At 40.5% G+C, this 22,276-nt stretch overlaps 1 protein-coding gene across 2 annotated transcripts in view; it reads left to right on the top strand.

Annotated features, from left to right (window-relative positions):
• LOC137253148 (nucleolar protein 11-like) overlaps window positions 1-22,276 on the top strand; it is a 154,564-nt gene that overhangs the window by 58,392 nt on the left and 73,896 nt on the right. The window lies entirely within an intron of this gene.

The following is a 22,276-nucleotide window of genomic DNA, read 5'->3' as shown; positions in this document are numbered from 1 at the left end:
GTTAGGGGATCAGAATATACCCGCGGTAGGTATGCCTGTCGTAAGAGGCGACTAAAATACCAGATTCAAAGGGCTGTGTAGCGCAACCTTTTAGGTTGCCAGCGCAATATATAGCTTCTCCAAACCCAATTGTCAACCTCACCTATCCGCGGCGAATCCTATTTCACTAACAGACGAGGCTCTGGCGACCCCAAGCTCCTCATGGAACTTGGTGGTAGGGAGAGAGGGAATGGCCTGAAGGTTTAATGTGGCCACATAAATCGTTCCCGAGATGGTCGGGCTAGCACCTTAATGGTGCTGTGGTACCGGAGCGTACCGGATTTCAAAAATTTCATTTCAATATCTAAAGCAACCAGAGGTGGTGCAAGTGTAGTATTCGAATCTGGTGGTAAACACGTTTACTTTATGAATGAAAATAATGTAATTAGCAAAGGTCAAATTGAGAGCGGCTTGTATCGTATGGACTTGAAACCAGAGGTGGCATCAGCTGCAAATGTTCTAACATCTGAGACTGCAATGTTATGGCATGAGAGATTGGGTCACGTGAACTTTAATACACTTCAAAAAATGTGTGAGAGGAGTGTGGTAGATGGGCTGAATCTAACCGATATACAAACAACCAATGTATTTTGTGAAGGCTGCGCATAAGGAAAACATCACAGACAATCTTTCCCAAAAAGCGGTGCGAAACGTGCCCAAGTACCCGGAGAAGTTTTTCACATGGACCTATGTGGAAAGATGAGTATTCCATCGGCTGGTGGGTCCAATTATTTTCTTCTTTTGAAAGATGACTACTCGCGTTATTGTTTTGTTTATTTTTTGAAAAATAAAACAGATGTTTATAAAAAACTTTAGCAGTTCTTGGTAGACGTTCGAGCAGACTGCCATTCTGTACAGCGCATACGTTCAGATGGTGGTTTAGAGTTTTGTAATGAACACATTAATCAATTGCTCCTGAAAAACAGCATAAAACACGAAGTTACTACGCCAAGAGCGCCCGAACAAAATGGTTTTATTGGAAGGCAAAACAGAACCATAGTTGAAAGTGCAAAATCAATGCTTCACAGCAGGCAGCTACCTTTGCATTTATGGGCTGATGCTACACATACAGAAGTTTATTTAAAAAATAGAACAGCTTCGAGCGTTATTGGTTGGCGTACCCCATATGAATTGTGGTTTGGTGAGAAACCGTCAGTGACACATCTTCGGGTTTTTGGTGGTGACCTGTATGTTCACATACCGAAAGAACAGCGTACAAAATGGGAGAGAAATGCTTTTAAAGGTATTTTAGTTGGCTACAATGAAGAGAGCAAAGCATATAGAGTATATGATCCTGAGACCAGAAGGGTCCTAATCCGGCGCGATGTTATTTTTAATGAAATACCTACAACAATCAACGAGGTATGTGAAAAGAAAATGGATGATAGTACAGTGCCAGAGGGAGTGGGCATAAAACCCACAGTATCATCCACATCACCTGAACGAAGAAACTCGCTAGAAAACGAAAAACAACAAACACTAATGAGAAGTCCATATAATACGAGAAGTGTAACAAAGATTAAAAAGCAAACTGCTAACACAGTGGTTGCTGAATTATGCATAGCATCTATAGAACCTTCATCATTAGAAGAGGCTTTGTCAAGTGAAGACTGCGACAAATGGACTGAAGCGATCCAAAGTGAAATTCAATCTTTGAGAGCAAATAATACATGGATTTTGGTACCACGTACGAGTGATATGCACGTTATCACAAATCGTTGGGTTTTTAAGAAAAAGTTTAAAAGCAATGGAGAGATAGACAAGTTTAAGGCTCGATTAGTGGTAAGAGGATGCTCTCAAAAATATGGCGTCGACTATGAAGAGGTTTTTGCTCCCGTTGTCAGACATGAATCAGTAAGAATGGTTATAGCCGTTGCAGCAGCTCGTGGTTTGGATATGGTTCAATTCGACGTCAAAACTGCTTTTCTACATGGGAATTTAGACGAAGTCATATACATGGAACAACCGTATGGTTTTGTCACAGATGATCGAGTTTGCTTATTAAAAAAGAGCTTGTGTGGCCTCAAGCAAGCTTCAAGGCAATGGAACAAGTGCATTGCAAAGTTTTTACTGAAGTTTGGGTTTAATCAGTCACGGGTTGATCCATGTGTATTCATCTACCAAACCGAAAAGGACATCATGTTCCTATTACTCTACGTTGACGACGGGCTAATATGTGGCAGCGATAAAGAAATAATGGAGAAGTTGTTACATAACCTACATCTTGAGTTCGAGATAACATACAACGAGGCAGATTTTTTGTTGGTTTTCAAATTGAAGTGAATAAACACAATCACATGTTGAAGTTGCATCAAAAGGTGTATGCAGAAAAGGTACTGGAACTTTTAATCATATGCAATGTTGTCCTGTGTCCACACCAGCTGAAGTTGGAAGATATTTTTCAAAGGATGATGCAACTGAACAGAACCCTAAAATACCATACCGCGAAGCCATCGGGTCACTAATGTACTTAATGGTGTGTACCAGACCAGACATTGCTTACAGCGTGGGTGTGTTAAGCAGATATCTCGAGAGGCCTTCCGAAACGCATTGGCAAGGCGTAAAAAGAATTTTAAAATATTTGAAAGGTACAGTAGACCATGGCATATGTTTTAATTTGTATTCTGAGCATTTGCAGTTGACGATGTATTCTGGCGCTGATTGGGGGGGGTGACTTAGACACAAGGCGATCTATTTCTGGATGGGCTGCTTTCTTAAATGGTGGTCCAATTGCATGGAGCTCACGAAAACAAACAATCACTGCTACGTCAACTACAGAGGCCGAGTTCGTTTCGTTATGTGCAGCAGCAAAGGCGTCGAAGTGGCTTAGGGAGCTTATGTATGAGTGTGGGCATGAACAGCAATCACCTACAATATTGTATTCCGACAATCAACGTGCTATAACTTTGGTTAAAAGTCCCTCGTCGGCAAGGCGAACAAAACATATTGACATTCAATATTTTTATACATGCGACATGCAAGCTCAGGGCGAAATCGATGTTCAGTATATGGAAACAAAGGAACAACTAGCCGACATATTCACCAAGCCACTAAGCAAAGAAAAATTTCTTCATCTTGTCAATAAGTTTGTTCTATCCTAACATATGTTTAATTGTAAAAGCGAGAGGGAGTGTTGAGGTTTTCACTTTTAGCAATTAAATTGTATCTTACAATGTGGCAACTACATTTCGTTTCCTGTATGTCATAATTAAAATTATTGCGAATTCTGTAATTCCTTTTCCGTTTTTGTTATCTCTCTGTTGTAATCAATACTCATCTATTAATTACTTGAATTAAATCATTTATCACATAGCATAAACCTTTGTCGTTATTACTTGGTCTGTTCTACGAGTTTATTTTGGGTGATCCTGAAAAATCTTCAATATCTTAACAGAGGTTTAATTAGATTTTGGCATATGGCGAAAGGCGAACTCAACTCGACGTGGCCGCCAGAAAATTGCTTTGCAGAATGAAAGCAGGCAACTCCGGCGGATTTTTTGTTGTTGTTGTAGCAATGCTCGCCCCACCTAATAGCCGCGACCGATCACAAATTGTCATCAATATCCTCTAACGGGAGTCCAAGGAAACTTGCCGTTTCAACAGGGGTGGACCATAAGGAAAGGGGTGTTAGAGGCGTTGGTTCCACATTACAATTAAAGAGATGGTTGGTGTCATGTGGGGACACATTGCAAGCGGGGCATACATTTTGTATGTCGGGGTTGATTCTGGATAGGTAAGAGTTTAACCTGTTACAGTATCCAGAACGAAGTTGAGCAAGAGTGTGTGTTATCCCGCCGTCTTCTTCTTATGCCCCTCTGTTGATGTTGCTGTGGCACCAATTCATTACTCATTTCAGTGAATACCACATGAAATGCAATAACGTGCATTGTTTATATCTTTTTTCTTAATTTGAAATAAATTCGCAACAATAATTAAACTTTTCAAATTTTTAAACAAAATAAGAAATGCGCAACGAAATTTCAATTGACAAAACAGCTGACTTCGAAAATTCGAAATTCCTATTCCCCAATTTTTCTTCTCCCTAGGAGAAAAGAATCGGAGGAATTTTTCCGCGGGAATAAAAAAATCCGCGAGAATATTTAGAATTGGTCTGATAATAGCAAGTACCCATACTCATATGTCTAAATACATTTATGTGCACGTCCTTGGAAGGTTGTAATGTGAAAGCTATCACCTCCAACCGATTTATATTCGCTCTGTCTTTTGATTTGTTTAAGCCAGAAAATTTTTGCCCTGGCTTTATTGAGGACATATTAGAATTGTTCGGTTTTAGTTTACTGGAACCCAATTTGAATAGGTGCCAATGAATGCATCACGAATAGGACAATGATGGGTTGCCTTCTGACAGGACTTCATACAATAGGGTACATAACGCACGACCCACAAGCAAAAGACAAAGTATCAACGCCCAAAGATGCGTACGCGTTTTAGAGCAAGAAAAAAAAAACGGACTCACCCAGCGTCTGGTACTTACATAGCCGGCCAGAGTACGTACCGTGGGCCTCTGCCGGCGTGGTTACTCGTGCCGTTGTTGTTCTTGTTGTTGCTGGTTATTCCTTTGTGCTTGTTGCTTCTGCGGTTGTTTAACATTTATTTGCTGAGTTCTCGATTCGTTGCTCCTACGCCACCTACTCGTTGCTGTGTACGACGCATTAGTGGCAATTGTGCTTGGCCGCGACTATTACTATTGCGGTTGCTACTAATGTGGTTGCATCCATTGCTCTGGTGATGCCGCACATCATTCGATGTACCCTATTTCCAGTTCTTACATATATTTGCCGCTAAATTTGCGGGGCTGTTTGCTGCTGCGGTTTGTGGTATCGGATGGAATGGCTGCTGCAAGGGCTGTAATAATTTCCTTTTTAACCCTCTCGTTTTAATTTCAGTTCTTGGCTTTTTCTTTTCCAGCCGGAAACTCGTGCATTCGTGGTTTTTTCCTCTTTTTCGCTCGACTTAATTTTATTTCTTCTCTACCTCAGCCGGAAACTCGTGGTTATCTTTTTTTCTAGTGATCGCCGATCTTTTTTTTCTTGTTTCGCAACTTTTAGGTCCCATCACTAGTCACTAGGTGTGTTCGCACGCCGACTCTCTCAAGTAGACCGTAACAGTAGACCATAACAGTAGACCATAACAAACCTGCTTCGCTTTGAAGACCTGACGATGAAGCGAACAGGAAACCGGACCATCTGTGGGAAGCCACTGCCAGGGACCTCCGACGACAAGCAACGTGGGGCACGACTCACCCCTGAGATAAGAGTCTCATGCTCTACCGACTGCTATCCGGGCAACATAGGTCCATCAAAAAAAAGTTAAGGCAATTTGGGAATTAATTCTGTTTCCTAGTTTAAAAGGGCTTTGCGGCAATTAGACATTTGGCGTTATTGCCCTGTTTGAAGTTACTTAAAGCAAAGTTTTTCCTGAAAACTTCTTGGCCTTCCTTGTAGTTGACTTACCTAGAGCGCTTGTTATAGGTGTTTATCCCCCTATCCTTGGCCTGATCTAAATTTCTACGGATCTGCTCGCGAATATTAGTCAACTTGTCCGTTCTGCTCACTATCGTAACCTGGTCTTCCCGAAGGCTGCCGAGTTTCTCTAATGTACTGTACGCTGAGGTATGTTGGACCATATTTTGGCCGTATAGTGCAAAGTATGGAGAGCACTGAATCGCCGTATGAAAATCACTTCTCAAAACAGATAAAATCTCGGGTATATGCTTATCCCAATCGGTATGGTCAGGTTTATCTTTCAGGAAAATCCTAATCTTCGAAACAATTTCTCTATTAACGCGCTCGGATGCTTTTGCTTGGGGAGAATATAACCCCGTCCTCACGTGCGTCACCCCGTAAATTGCTAACAATTGGTTCATTTCCTTCGAGATAAACTGCTTACCATTGTCACTATCAATAAATTCAGGGACCCCTACAGCTGGAGAAATTTCTGAAGCGAAGTATTTTATAACGTTGATAGTGGCGGCTCTCTGCATGGGCTTTAGGCAAACGTATTTTGAAATATGGTCTAGTACTATAAAAAGAAATTGATTTCGCCGCTTAGATCTCGGATACGGCCCGAGGAAATCGCAATATAATCGCTGAAATGGCCTCTCGGATGCAAATGTATTCCCTTTAGGTGGTCTCGACTGTTGATTAGTGGGTTTTACAGCTTTGCAGGTATCACAACGCTGGACGTAGTCCCTGGCGTCCTTAGCCTGCTGCGGCCAGAAGTACTTCTGCCTAACACGTTCTAAGTTTTTCTGCCACCCGCCATGGTAACTCCAGTTAGCGTCATGTGCTAATCTCACTGCTTCCTCAGTCAACCCTTTTGGTAACCATAATCGCCACAGCGAGTCTTCTTCCCCTTCCACCCCCTTACGAAATTTAACTCGTTTGAAAATTACCCCGTCCACCACTCGTAAATCCGCAAGCGATTCCTCGTTTTCGGTGACGGTCCGAATCAAGTCTAAATATTCGTTGCTGCTAAATTCGGGAGAGACTAAATCTATTTCCCCGGGTGTGGTAGTGAAAGTCAACTCATCGGCATCAAACCGCGAAAGCGCATCTGGTACTACATTCAGGGTGCCCTTACGATGTTCCATTTTAAAATCGTATCTTTGCAGTAAGAGCGACCACCTCGCCAACCTCCCGCCCAAGTCCTTTTGTGTCATTAACCACTTGAGATTGGAGTGGTCCGTGATAATCCGAAACGGTAATCCCTCAACATAGGGTCGGAAACCCTTCACGCTGATTATGGCGGCGAGACATTCCAGCTCGGTTACCGTATAATTGCGTTGAGCATTATTCAGCTTTTTCGACACGAACGCGATTGGATGCTCAGCGCCCTCGTCATCGACCTGGAACAACACTCCGCCAAGACCTATTTTGGAAGCGTCGCATTGTATTACGAATTCCTTGGAAAAGTCTGGTTGGGCAAGACAGGAGCGGAACTCAAGGCTACTTTTAGTTTTTTGAAGGCCTCTATAGTTTCAGGGGTAAGCTTGAACGGGCCTGATGACTTACGGAGACAGTCGGTCAAGGGACCTGCCAAGTCAGCAAAATTGGTAATAAACGCCCTGTACCAATTCGCCATGCCCACAAATCTACGCACCTGCCGAGGGGATTTAGGGATCGGAAAGTTTTGCATTGCTTCTATTTTTCCCGAATCCACTTTCAGACACCCGCTGCCTATCAAGTACCCTAAGTAGCGTATTTCCTTCTGACAAAATTTACTTTTCTTCACGTTTATTGTCAGCCCTGCCTCGGTTAAGACCTTTGCCACTTCCGCCGGCAACTCCAAAGTGGTCTTATGGGAACGGCATCACCGGTGTCGATGTGATGCTCCACTAATTTAGTTTGCCCTGGGCCTAACTTCTCGTACGAAGGAAACGTCTCGACGACCTTTTGCAATTCTAATTTCCGAGCTGGTGACAATTCATGAAGGTTAAGTTCCTCTTCCTTTTCAGGTCTAATCTCTATGCACTCTACGCATGGGAATATTTCGGGAGCTAACGCTCTTATCCTCTAGGAATTCTCTCTCCTGTGGTATCTCTTCCTGCACTTAAAAATATTGTCCGATACCGGGTATTGTTCAAAAATGGTATGTCTTATTTGTTCGTACCTATGTTCCCTTTCTTCAAGGTTTGGTGAAAAATGCGTTTGGCAAGCGACATCCCTGTGTTGGCGTCGCAGAATCTTGATCGGCTCGCCCATCGCGGATGAGGAAGTTTGACTCTCGGATTCAGAACTATTCGAATTGCCCGTACTGTCAGGGTAAGTTAGTATCACTTTTGAGGGTTCTTCCGCCAGGGTACTACTGCACCTCGGAAGCTCACCACCTCCATGCAGAGATTCACCCTCTGGTTCGGTGCACGGGACGACGCCTCGAGCACCGGCTGGTGTGGGAGCTATGAAGCCGAACGAGGTTCCCCCGCCTTCTCGCTCGGGTACTGGTTTCCCTGCCTGCGATGGTCCCTAGGGCATTTAGTAGTAAGTACTCACTTATACTCACATTTAAAACAAAAAGGATTCCTAATGGGTTCCTCGCAGTATATGTATGAGTGGCCCATTGCCTGGCAATTTCAGCATTGGATTCCCGAATAGTCCGGTCTCCTGCTGCGTCGGTATTCCAGCGCCTCTATCTGCGGATCCATTTCACAATCCTGGCCTTCCATCCTCATGTCCGGGGTTGTCACGCGTGCTTCGCTCACACATGCTTTTCAAAAGCCGTCGTGGGTAAGTGGCTCCCAACAGCTTGCTTTCTTTCAGCACTTGTTCACCTCTAGTGCTACATCGCGTAGATCATGAAGGGTCCTTACATCTGCGTTGAAAAGCATCAGCTTAAGGCTACTGTTGACGTTCCTTTTTATAATGTCAATCAGTAGAACCTCCGGCTCTCTTAAGCGCGCGTTCAAGGAGATTATGTCCGTGTGGAACACGTCATAGCACTCACTTGCTTTCTGCTTCCGCATGGAGATCTCCATCATGATCTCGTGGTCAGTTTTTAAAGTACCGAACTCTCTTTTTAAGGAATAGTGAAATGTTTGATTTAGAATAAAAATATGTGAAGGGTTTGGTAGTCAAACATTAATTCTCTTTATTAAATAAATTCTTTCCCTTTTATAGTTATTTACTTAACCTTTACATTCATAATTATCTTAATACTAATATACTAAAAGGCGGCCACCGTGGTGTGATGGGTAGCGTGCTCCGCCTATCACACCGTATGCCCTGGGTTCAACTCCCGGGCAAAGCAACATCAAAATTTTAGAAATAAGATTTTTCAATTAGAAGAAAATTTTTCTAAGCGGGGTCGCCCCTCGGCAGTGTTTGGCAAGCACTCCGGGTGTATTTCTGCCATGAAAAGCTCTCAGTGAAAACTCATCTGCTTTGCAGATGCCGTTCGGAGTCGGCATAAAACATGTAGGTCCCGTCCGGCCAATTTGTAGGGAAAATCAAGAGGAGCACGACGCAAATTGGAAGAGAAGCTCGGCCTTAGATCTCTTCGGAGGTTATCGCGCCTTACATTTATTTTTTTATTTTTTTTTTAATATACTAAAAATATGTACATTGGTAACGGGGTATGCATACATGTAGGTTTGTATACATGCTTTGTATACATGCAGATTTGTATGCATGCTTGCATACATGTAGATTTGTATGCCTGCTTGCAAAGTCAGCAGATCAATGTGAGTATTTGGTTAATTCACATTATTGGTTGTATGTAAGTAATAAGCAGAATTTATTAGCTGTGAACAGACAAGGGTTTCATATTCGGCATTCCATTGATGTTAGCTAACCGCTGTGTTAGTTCAATAATTTATGTTGTATAATATTGTAATATGATTGTTACTAAGAAGTATTTGGCGTAGAAGTTCATGATGCGTAATGCCGCAAGTGTATTGCACAGGTGACGCATAATGCTACACCATCCGCCTTAGAAAAAGAGGGTTATATAATTGTTTTGTGAACAATTGTATAAAACTTTGTCGTATTTTCAATGATTTTGATATTTTACTGTAACTTGATATTGTATTGAAAGAGGTTGTTTGCTTTTTTTCTGATTTGCTGACCTTGGTATTTTTATTGTTTACATTTTATTCATATCCCTTTTTTTTAAATTTTAAGTTTAATGATTATTTTACTTAATTTACTTATTGTATTTACTGTATATATTTTATAGCCGGATTTTAAATGTGTGCACTCACTTAAAATCCGCTTTTTTTGTTTTGAAATTATTTTCTAATATTTATATGGAAATATGAAGCAGAAAAAAAATTTTGTTTTCAATCGCTTAGATACGAATTATTATTAAATAACTGAGTAAGTTGGAATATTTATGTTTAGATTATTTTCAAGAGATATCTTAGATGGACTACTAATTCCTTATCTTTATTGCTTCTATTACTAGTTTCTAAATTATTTTTATTGTTCCTACCATTTTTATCGTACCATTATTTAGTAACTTATGCAAACTATTTTCCTATTAATATTTTCTAATCTATTGGAGCTAAAGTAGAGTACTTCCCTATTAGAAAAATATGACCTTATGAGACCTAGGTAATAAATTATTTTATTTTATATTATTCAAGGAAAAAGTATTTTTTTTTTCACTTGACATTTTTTTTTAGTTTATAATAAAGTAAATCTGTAATAAATTGTATTTACAATAGAGGGGGTTGCTGATGGAAGAGCGGGGTAGCTATGTATTGATAGTAGTTTTATTAATGGATAAGTGGAAGGTACAGTGGGTGTAAAAAAAAGATTTCGTATCTTTAAATTTTTAATAATTTCCCTATTTCCCAGCAATATCTTTCATCTTATGTGTCATGCGATTTCTGCGGCGGCCACCAAGACAGAATAGTCATGGCTTTTATGAAGAATATTTTTATTTTTATACCGGGATTGTCACATGCACAACCTCTTTGGTTAGTGCTATTATTTGATCTTAGAGAACTTGGTTAACAATTATTATTTTATAAATTCGCCTACTGCAGTAAATATTCAATTCTTTATCACCAATTTGTCCCTCAGGACAACTGTGTTTTTCCTGGATTGCCGGCATTTCTTTATGCCTGGTCGAAGATTGTCCTAAGTCAATAACTTCCTCAACAATCTGGTTACTTGAAAATTTTCTACGCTACCATTTTTATATCCTAAGATGAAAACGAGCGCGACTAGTCTTTTATTGCAAATTTATATAGCGCTTTAATATATCTATATTTATATATAGGTTCTCTTTGTGACTTTTCTTCATTATTTTTTTTTTTGTTGTTATGGGCTGGTTTTAATAGTTTTGTATTTTTTTTTGTCTTAGTTTTTGCCTATTTCCACTGTTCTAGAATTTCTAATTGCTTCATGACCATTTTTGTCAGGAGCATTCAGAGGTGTTATGCAAATTTTTGATTTGCTGTTCGCTTTAGGCAGGGCTGCCTTTACTGTCGATTTTGACATTTTTAGGTTTGCTATTTGAGATTTACTCGAATTGTTTATCGCTCTTCCTCAGCTTTGGTTTGGTTTAGGTAATGGGTTAGATACGAGTTGTGGCGGGTTTTACCTGCTTAAATTTATAGTTTTTGAGCATCATAGCTATTGTGATGATCAATAGCATGAATACACAACCTATAACTGCTAACCAAACATCTGGGATGTTCGGAGTATTTTCTGTATTTACCTTAGTTGGTGGCTTATACTTATTTATCTTGTTATCTGTTGTTTCAGAGCTTTCTTTACCTACCTCGTAGCCAGCTATGGCTACCATAATGCCTTGGGCTATTTTTGTCCACCAAGAAATCTTGAAAGTTCTCTAATTTTAATAAGAAGTTAGATATTTTGTTTTATGACTTTTTATTTTGTGGATATTGTTGATTAAAAATATTTTTGTAAAAAAAATTTTAATATTCCAAAAAAAAAATTTTCTTAGTGTAGTTTATAATATATTTGAAAATATTCTTATCTATTCGCATTAAACGAGCTTTTAATATATATATATATTTTTTTTTTTTTGGTGCTACTTAACATTTGGAATTTTCGGGGAACACTCTCCTAATCACACGCATTATTTCCTCTTCCCTGGTAGTGGGGTTTATAATGTCCTCTATTGTGGGTTCCCTTCCCATACCTATTATCTTCCACAATTTCTTTAATCCTTCTAACTCTTTTTGTAGGTCCCTAGTGTGTCGGGTATTTTCGTCCCACCAATAGAGAGGAAGATCTGAGTAGTTTCTTTGCATTTTAGTAGTTATGGTAATTTTAATTTTTAAACCTTGGCGGGTTGAATCATTTTTAAACCTTATTAAAATGTTCTATGGGCTTTCTTTAGAAGATAGGTGAACTGTCTGAAGTTGATTGACTATTTTACAGAAGTGTCCTAAACATTCCAATTTACTTGAATTTTTTTTCTTATAAAAGTTTAATTTAAGATTTTTAGCATTTTAGCCTTTTTTTTGAATAAGAAATTTTTAATTTTCCTGCTACTTCTTTTTTCCATAAAAATTTGACTTCAAATTAGATTTTTATATTATCTATTTTTTTTTTTTAATTTGTTCAACGTTTTACACAAATGTTTTTCCTATTTCTATTTTATTAAAATTTTTTTTTTCAACTAATTTTCCTTATTTATTTCAATTCCTATTTTAGAGAGAAACAAAATTTCCTAAGCAAAAACTCTCGTTTTTGCTAATGGCTTAGCGTCCTTAAAGGCCACTCAATTGATTCTAAAAATTTAAATAATTTAAATATACCTAATATACATAACATTCGCAACCAGTCGTATTGTCCATTATGTCCTGTTGGTTTGCTACTCTGCATTTATTTAGTGTCCGGCCACATATTATGATTATTCCACTCCATTTATGCGTATAATTTATTATTGAGCTTCCATTATTTTGCTTCAAACAAACCTTCATAACTAATTGATCCAGATAACCACCATGAGTTTATTCGAATTTGCCAAAAATTCCGTTAAAATATTATTGGTAGTTGTCATACCAAGTTACGTTGGGTTGATCTAGATTGCGATGTAATTATTGCTCCTTTTCCTCTGTGCAAGATTTTTATCCAACATGATCTCAAAACAAAATTTTTCTCTATGTTTTAAACTTGTCAGGACCTTTCAGATTTTTAGCCAAATCTGTCAGGATCTTTTCCTCCAGCAAGATCTAGCTAATTTTCAGCTAATTTAAGATCAGGCTGGCAGGATCGCCATGAAATGTTTGATTTAGAATAAAAAGATGTGAAGGGTTTGCTAGTCAAACATTAATTCTCTTTATTAAATAAATTCTTTCCCTTTTATAGTTATTTACTTAACCTATATATTCATAATTATCTTAATACTAATGAACTAAAAATATGTACATTGGTAACGGGGTATGCATACATGTAGGTTTGTATACATGCTTTGTATACATGTGGATTTGTATGCATGCTTGCATACATGTAGATTTGTATGCATGCTTGCATACATGTAGATTTGTATGCCTGCTTGCAAAGTCAGAAGATCAATGTGAGTATTTGGTTTATTCACATTATTGGTTGTATGTAAGTAATAAGTAGAATTTATTAGCTGTGAACGGACAAGGGTTTCATATTCGGCATTCCATTGATGTTAGCTAACCGCTGTGTTAGTTCAATAATTTATGTTGTATAATATTGTAATATGATTGTTACTAAGAAGTATTTGGCATAGAAGTTCATGATGCGTAATGCCGCAAGTGTATTGCATAGGTGGGTATGACGCATAATGCTACAATAGCACAAAAGGTACCAGTACCATTCTTCGGCGCGCCAGGAAAGAAAATGGTGGAAACTAGCCATTATTTGTTCGTCCGTGCATTGTGTGCGCTCACACAAGGTGTTCAGCTTAAGAAGAAAATCTGCCACGCTCCCAGTGCCGTCTAACGAGATTTTCCACTCCTGCGGTTTAACTACTATGCTGCTCGGAGCAGGGTACACCGATGGTGCTACTGTTGGAAGTGGGTTACGGTCTATTCTATTCGCGTTCCGGTTCTGATTCATTGCTTGCTGCGCAGATTCGAGAGCGGCGTTGAGCTGATCCATATTGTTTCTGATTGACCCCATCCCCCTCCGCATCTCTTCCTGCGAGGTCCTGAACAGCTAGTGTAATAGTTCTACCCACGAGTCCCACGAGGAGTTTCGTGATGGATCCCCGGAGTATTCGTCCGGTCACTTGAAGCTTCTCTTATATTTCCCATTCCATAATTCGGTGGTAAAGTACCAGCTCCATCTGGTGCGTAGGTCGACACATTGGTCATTAGCCCCGAGATATCATGCGCGTTTAGTAGGGGCGCGTTCAAATTACTGGTACCCCCGGGTCTATTCAAATTTTCGCGGTGGTCGTTCAGGCCCTGGGGTGTGCACCACCAAGGGACGCTTTGCCTTGGAAAAGGCCCCCCTATTATTAACACCCCGGTGCTGGTTACCTCGGAAATTTCCCGAACTCCGGAACGGAGTATTCTGGCCCGGTTGCTCAAAGGACTGGTCACGCGACATTATAATCTGGTAAAAAAAAATTGCGGTCGTTAAATCCTAGTATGGTAAAGAAAACTTCTGTTTCCAGACGATGGTTTGTTGAAAAAAAATGTATATGTCTATATAAAAAAAAATTGAGCGAGAATTAATGCAAACATTTATCGATAACCGTATCGAATAAAGAAAAATTTCCAAAAGCAAAAAAAAGGTGGTTAGTTAATAAAATATGCGATATAGGTTTTAATGGGAATGCTGACATCCCATCCTTAGAAGGCCGTAGGCTACAGGGGAAAGAAAAAAAAAATATAAACACAGATCCATTCATACTTGTCCCTAGTGCTACCAACCGCAATGCGATGGGGTCTTAAGGCCCCCCTCCGAGACTGGTTGGGGCCACTAGGGTCAGTTCCAGACACACACGGGTCTCAACACGCCCAGCCGCAACGCAGGGGCAGTCTCCAGGGGCTCGCCCCTGGGACTGGTTGAGGGTGTTGAGGCCTCCCGTCCATTCTCACTGAACACCCCTCCTGCCTCCGCCGCAATGGGTGGAGCGGTTTTGGAGCCGCTCCCCAGTCTGGTGGGACAGGAAGGAGTGCCACTTGGATCCCAGCTCAACCCGTCACAATCCAGGTGGTGTTCTGAGTTACCACCTGAGACGTGGGATGAGCTGGGGTTCTTGCAATTCACACACACACTCACACTGGACATCACAAATTCGGCAGAAAAAAGCGGAAACTAAAAAAAACTATAAAAAATTTAAACATTAGAAAAAAATAAAAACCCAATTATCGGACAAAATTATTCCAAAGCCGACTACGGATAACTTCCGGGGGGAAAAACCCCAATTACTAAAAAAAATAAGTGCTTGCAGCACTGCCTCTCCGGGTGAATACAAAAAATCCGGAGACTGACGTTAAGTCACATGGTGCCTTCGACTACTGCCCCCGATGACCAGTCTGGACAACCTGATCCGTCAACCATTCCACCGCAACGCAGGTGGCTGCTACTGCGGCTGCTCACCTCGGACTGGTGGAATGGTCAACTTCACACGTTGCCCGAACTGACCACTGAGACCAGCGCCTCAGGTGCCACGTTGGGCGCCATCTATTATGGAGTCGCATTTTCGGTGGAAGCAGTAAGGAAGGCGGTCGGCATGATGTGGTGCACAGTGGCTAGTCATTGTCGGCTGGGGCGGGTCTTTGTCATGCCTTAAAAAAACTCAGCTGTCAAATTAAAAAAAAAAAACCGACAGAAGCGCAGAGACCGACTCAAAACGCTTATCAATACAAATTAAAACGACATCCGGTCGAACCGGATGCCACGGACAGACCGTTAACATTCAAAAATTTTAAAATTCAAAATTAAAAAAAAAACTGACGTAAAAAAAATTACCGAACCGGACATGGCCGGTTACTAACGCTAAAATCAAAAATAAAAAAAATAAAAACGCTGAAAAATTAAAAGAAAACAAAAAGAGGCCGAATATACATAGAGGCGCCGCGAGTGTTGTTGCGACGCCCGGTGCTGATCCCACCCTCAAAAACCATGGCCACCGACGCACCTGTATTTCGGTGGCCCCCACCTGTTTTACCCTATGCCTTCTAAATAAAGGGCGACGTCAGCATTCCCATTCTAATTACAATTTATTTAAGATACATTAAAAAGTAATCATGGTTACAAAATTCATTTCAATTTTCCATCTACTCTACTAGCGAAACAGAGACTAAATTCTTATTGTACGCTCTTAGCTGTAGATTTTAGTTGTAAGCTTATTGCTAAGTACAATTATTAATAATTAATAAAGGGGGCTGAAGAGTATATAAACAAAAAAAAATTGTTTATTTTTTTAGTTTATTTTATTTAATTATAGTTTATTTTATTTTAGTTTACTTTATTTTATTTTTGTTTATTTTATTTACGATTTTCATTTAATTAAAACTACAAGTTATTTGGCAATTGATGGATTTGATTTCATTTCTCACAGAATATATAGTCATAAAATGGCTACGTTTTCTTTCCTTTAATTAACATTTGTTTGTATGCTTAATTTGTTTTGCAGGTTTGTGTTTCTAGTCTACTTAACGCACAGAAAAATTTGAACGCAAATTGCCAAACTCTTTAATATTGGACAGTGATTCAGAAGATATCTTATACGAGTAGTTATGTATTTAGTGGTAAATTTTTTATTTTTTTTTTTTTTAATGTAAATACTAAAGTAGATAACCGTTCTATAAACTAAAAGTACGTAATGGTATCTCATTTAGCTGATCATTATTATTATTAAACTTTGGCTTAAAATTTAATAATCCGAGACTTTCAAATTAGGTATAACGTAACTATTTACGCTTCTCAAACCATTTAAGTACTCCTTTCAATCATAATCTACGTTTTAAGGATAACGTTGATTGCATTAATATATAATTTAGTTGGATTTATATGTTGAAAATATATTTACGATTTAGCGAAGTCTACCGCCTTGATATGACAATCTTATTTTCTGGCAGATAATTCCAATGGTTCTTTTTTTTTTAAATTGGCTTATGCAAAAACACAGCATGGTAGTATGCAGAGAAAAATATACATAAATAGAAATTGCATTGAATCATGTTTCCGAAATTTTACTTAAAATCGCAACCCATTTTTTTTTGTTGGGTGTACATGCAAGTGAATATTTGTAGGAAGTTTATTTCAATTTCATAATCATTAATGCTGCCATATTATAATTATGACACATAACAAATAATAATTACTGGTGTCGTATTTGGATTGAATACATATAATAGCAAGTATGGGCGCGTATATGTCTAAATACATTTATGTGCATCCTTGGAAGGTAGTAATGTGAAAGCTATCACCTCCAACCGATTTATACTCGCGCTGTCTTTTGATTTGTTTAAGCCAGAAACTTTCTGCTCTGGCTTTAGTGAGGACATATTAGAATTGTTCGGTTTTAGTTTACTGGAACCCAATTTGAATAGGTGCCAATGAATGCATCACGAATAAGACAATGATGGGTTGCCTTCTGACAGGACTTCATACAATAGGGTACATAACGCACGACCCACAAGCAAAAGACAAAGTATCAACGCCCAAAGATGCGTACGCGTTTTAGAGCAAGAAAAAAAAACGGACTCACCCAGCGTCTGGTACTTACATAGCCGGCCAGAGTACGTACCGTGGGCCTCTGCCGGCGTGGTTACTGGTGCCGTTGTTGTTCTTGTTGTTGCTGGTTATTCCTTTGTGCTTGTTGCTTCTGCGGTTGTTTAACATTTATTTGCTGAGTTCTCGATTCGTTGCTCCTACGCCACCTACTCGTTGCTGTGTACGACGCATTAGTGGCAATTGTGCTTGGCCGCGACTATTACTATTGCGGTTGCTACTAATGTGGTTGCATCCATTGCTCTGGTGATGCCGCACATCATTCGATGTACCCTATTTCCAGTTCTTACATATATTTGCCGCTAAATTTGCGGGGCTGTTTGCTGCTGCGGTTTGTGGTATCGGATGGAATGGCTGCTGCAAGGGCTGTAATAATTTCCTTTTTAACCCTCTCGTTTTAATTTCAGTTCTTGGCTTTTTCTTTTCCAGCCGGAAACTCGTGCATTCGTGGTTTTTCCTCTTTTTCGCTCGACTTAATTTTATTTCTTCTCTACCTCAGCCGGAAACTCGTGGTTATCTTTTTTGCTAGTGATCGCCGATCTTTTCTTTCTCGTTTCGATACTTTTGCATCGCAACTTTTAGCTCCCATCACTAGTCACTAGGTGTGTTCGGACGCCGACTCTCTCAAGTAGACCGTAACAGTAGACCATAACAATTTGCGATTCTGAAGTCCTTTGTCCACGATGTCTCACTGTGTACTTCTAAGTTTGATCTACGAATGGATTTATAACTACTAACCTTTCTTACTTCTATAGACTTATCCTCTGTTTTACCTTGCATTTCACTCGAGTTTACTGTTGCCACTTTTGATTTGCGGTTGCTGCCGTTGTCATTCCTCTCACCACTCTTTTGTACAGATGCCTTTTATGACTTGCGATACATTTTCAGTTGCGGCATGTTATGTCCTTGGCTTTGCACTCGTTAGGATGAGTTATTTTCCATGCCTCGCCACAATTGTAACAGAAGCGATTGATCGTCCCACAGTGGAGGAGTCTGTTTGTTGATCAGACTTTTTTCATCCAAAATGCCTTTGTTCACGTTTGCTGCTTCAAAAGTTTTACATATTGATATAACGCGTGGTAGGTCCTCATCACGGCCATCCAAGAGTTTGAGCCGCAATTTTTTATCAAAAACTCCTACAACAATACGATCTCGTAGCATCCAATCTTCGTACAAGCGACCACACTCGCATTTAAAGTAATAATGGCGTGATTGCGTGCGCAATTTAGTTTCAAAATCATTGAACGATTGGTTTTCTTTTTGTACAATCATATAGAATTTGTACGACTCCATCGCTACATTCCGCTGGGGCAAACAGTGAGCAAGGATTCGTCTAATTTCCGTTGCTGAACTACATTTTCACTACGTGCTGGTTGTTGTTCCACCCCGCCAACCACTACGGCTGGTATTTGCCGTTGCAGATTGGTTTTTCCAAGCAATGAGTCTTGCGTCCCATCTTTAGGAAACAAGGTAGTATAGATATTGGCACCTTGTGTGCCCAGTAGCTCAATGAAGGTTGCAATTTTTGTTGCCTCCGGCTCTTTCGATTTGCCGCTGGCAATCAAATAAACAAGAAAATTACGACTCAAGTTGGGCCACTCTGTTGCCAAGTTTGCGCAATCCAGCTCTTGCGGAACGCGTTCTGCCATTTTCCCAATTTACTTCCGTTTGTGCGTCAAAATTTTAATGATCCCATTTCTGACACCATGTAACAAGCCAGTGTGCTTGTTATAAGAAATCAAAGAGATATGCGCACGATCCGTAAATATTTAACTTTTATTTCGTACACAACTAGTTTGGATGCACATGCATCTGCTTATCAATCGGAAGTGGAGGACTCTGCTTACGAATAATTACAAACTAGTGATGTGCTTATCGATAGTGACATATTCATGTTTGGCACTTAAGGCCATGTTCACATTACGCAGTTAATCGTTCGTCGACGATATTTATTACAATGGTCGGGCTAGCACCTTAATGGTGCTGTGTTACCGGAGCGTACTGGATCTGTATCCGGCAAAGGACCATCACATCGATAACACTCCTCAAAGCCTTCGGCGAGTAACCTTATCGCTACAGCAACAACAACAACAACATCCTATGGCATTCAAACTTGTAGGCGGACAGCAGGGGTGAGATGTTGGCGGATCAAATAGAAGAAACGACGTTCTGCACAATAAACGGAGACACCCCCACTCGTATGGTAGGAAGCTGTCACAGTTCGCCAGATATATCAATCGTGAGGGCAAGACTCGTAAACTGCGTCAACGAAAAACGCACTTGCATAAACTGCTGTCGCGACAATATATAATGCATTCTACGGTTGACAAAGTTAGACGGACGGCCAACAGACACGCACATGAACATAAATTTAGCGCGTCCCCAATTACCATCACCGCCAAAGAGGTTGAGGATGCCATCGGTCATGCTAAGCCATCTAAAGCGGTGGACCCAGACGGCATATCCATGCCGATGCTTAAAAGCCTAGGAAAAGAGGGTTTCAAATATTTAGCACATGTCTTCAACCTGTCTCTTTCCACCCTTGTCATTCCCGAAAAATAGAAAATGGCCAAGGTGGTCCCGCTACTGGGAAACCAGCTAACATAGGAGAGTCATATCGCCCGATATCTCTCCTATCGCCAGTAGCCAAGGCGCTTGAAGCCATTTTGTTCCCCTATTTCAAAGCAAATTTGCAACTAGCCTGTCATCAGCATGGCTTTAGAAAACTTCATAGCACAACCACAGCGCTAAATGTCATTATCACCCAGATAAATAGCGGTTTAAATCAAAACCCCTACCATAGAACAGTACTCATTGCGCTAGACCCATTAAAAGCTTTTGATACGGTCAACCATGGCATGTTACTGCAAGACCTGGATGGGCCTACCCTTCCCCAAGTCTTAAAAGGTGGATCGGGGCAATTTAGAAACTCAACATCAAAACAAGAATTAATCAAGGGTCCCACAGAGTGGTGTCCTATTCCCACTTTTGTTTAACTTCTACATATCAAAACTACTTTCGCCACCAGAAGGAGTTACTATCGTTTCCTACGCCGATGACTGCACAATAATGGACACAGGGCCAGGCTCACAGATCGATGAGCTTTGCAAAAAAATAAACGGCTACCTCCCTGATATCTTCAGCTTTTTCACCTCGCGAAACCTGATATCACCGACTAAATCATCGGCGACCTTATTTACAACATGGACGTCCCAAATGTCGACCATTTGGAACATCCACGTCGGATCGAAGTTGAGCTAAAGTGACGCACGTTTCCCTAGGGAGAGTGCGTTCCTCCTGTGCTAGTTTTGGGTATTCTTTTTGAGTACAGGATTCACCGGGCATGCAATCGGCTGGCCACTTGCTTTGTAAGTGATAATGAGCGTTTCTTTATTTTTACCCCAAATACCGCCAGCAAGAGAGGATTTTATTGCGGCTCTGGATTTTCGGTACAATTGCGGCTGCATGCTCACCAAAATGTAGATCCTGATCGAACGTCACACCCAAGATTTTCGGGTGTAAGACAGTCGGTAGCGTAGTGCCATTGACGTGGATGTTCAAAACGGTCGACATTTGGGACGTCCATGTTGTAAATAAGGTTGCCGATGGTTCAGTCGGTGATGTCAGGTTTCGAGAAGCGAAAAAACGAGAGATAAGGGAGGTAGCCGTTTATTTTGTTACAAAGCTCATCGATCTGTGGGCCTGACCCCAGCGGGTTAGGGGGTCAGAATATACCCGCGGTAGGTATGCCTGTCGTAAGAGGCGACTAAAATACCAGATTCAAGGGGCTGTGTAGCGCAACCCTTTCAGGTTGCCAGCGCAATATATAGCTTCTCCAAACCCAATTGTCAACCTCACCTATCCGTGACGAATCCTGTTTCACTAACAGACGAGGCTCTGGCGACCCCAGGCTCCTCGTGGAACTTGGGGTGGGGAGTGGGGATGGCCTAAAGGTTTAATGTGGCCATATAAATCGTTTACGAGATGGTAGGGCTAGCACCTTAATGGTGCTGTGTTATCGGAACGTACCGGCTCTGTATCCGGCAAAGGACCATCGCATCGATAACACTTCCCAAAGCCCTCGGGGGGAAACCGTATCGCTACAACAACAACATCTGTGGGCCTGGACCTGTGGCCATTATTGTGCAGTCATCGACATAGGAAAACTCCTGGTGGTGAAGGTAGTTTTGATATGTAGAAGTAAACGAAAGTGGGAATAGGACACCACCCTGTGGTACCCCTTGTTTGATTCTCCTTGGTTTTGATGTTTCGTTTCTAAATTTTTAATTTAATTTAATTTTAATTTATTTATTATTACGGCTGTTTAGGCCTAAAACTTATTCATTGTTATAATCACTTATTTCTGTTGAATATGCTGTTGGAATGCCATGTGATTCCGATCAGCATATTTACTAGCGTGACAAACGGACGAGTCTGGGACGAGGAGTAAGGGAGGTTGGAAAGGACGACTTTCCAATCCTCCAGTGCTCCCAGCTTAAGGCAACAAAATTTGTAACTTATATGTTTCAAATATATTTGTATTTTAAGCTGTCGGTATGTATTGGTCTCCGATAAACACAGCTAAACATGTCTTTGGATGTTGGAAATTGAAAGTAATGTGTATCCAATCACCCCTCATCTTTGTTTAGTAAAGACGCTGTCGGAATGCATGAAGATTCCGATCAGCACAGCTCAACATATAATGGGAGGTTGAAAAGGACGTATTTCCAATCCCCCTGCTCCAACTTTTGTTTGGCCCTATTTTCGTTATTTTCGTTACACATTATATAATTTTATTGTTATATTAATGCTGTCGGAAGGCGAGTGATTCCGATCAGCAACAATAAATATCGGCTGAAAATACCGAATTCCTGCGAAATTAGTTGTTGGAACTGTCTGGAGTTACAGGTGGCGACCGATTTTCTTTTCCTTAGGGCCACCGTGGTGTGGTGGTAGCGTGCTCCGCCTACCACACGGAATGCTCTGGGTTCACACCCCGGGCAAAGCAACATCAAAATTTTAGAAATAAGCCTGTTCAATTAGAAGAAAATTTTTCTAAGCGGGGTCGCCCCTCGGCA

The sequence above is a fragment of the Eurosta solidaginis genome, chromosome 5 (assembly GCF_040869045.1).
Source record: "Eurosta solidaginis isolate ZX-2024a chromosome 5, ASM4086904v1, whole genome shotgun sequence".
NCBI lineage: Eukaryota > Metazoa > Arthropoda > Insecta > Diptera > Tephritidae > Eurosta > Eurosta solidaginis.
The sequence above is the reverse complement of the archived record's forward strand: the minus strand, read 5'-3'. Positions and strand labels throughout refer to the sequence as shown.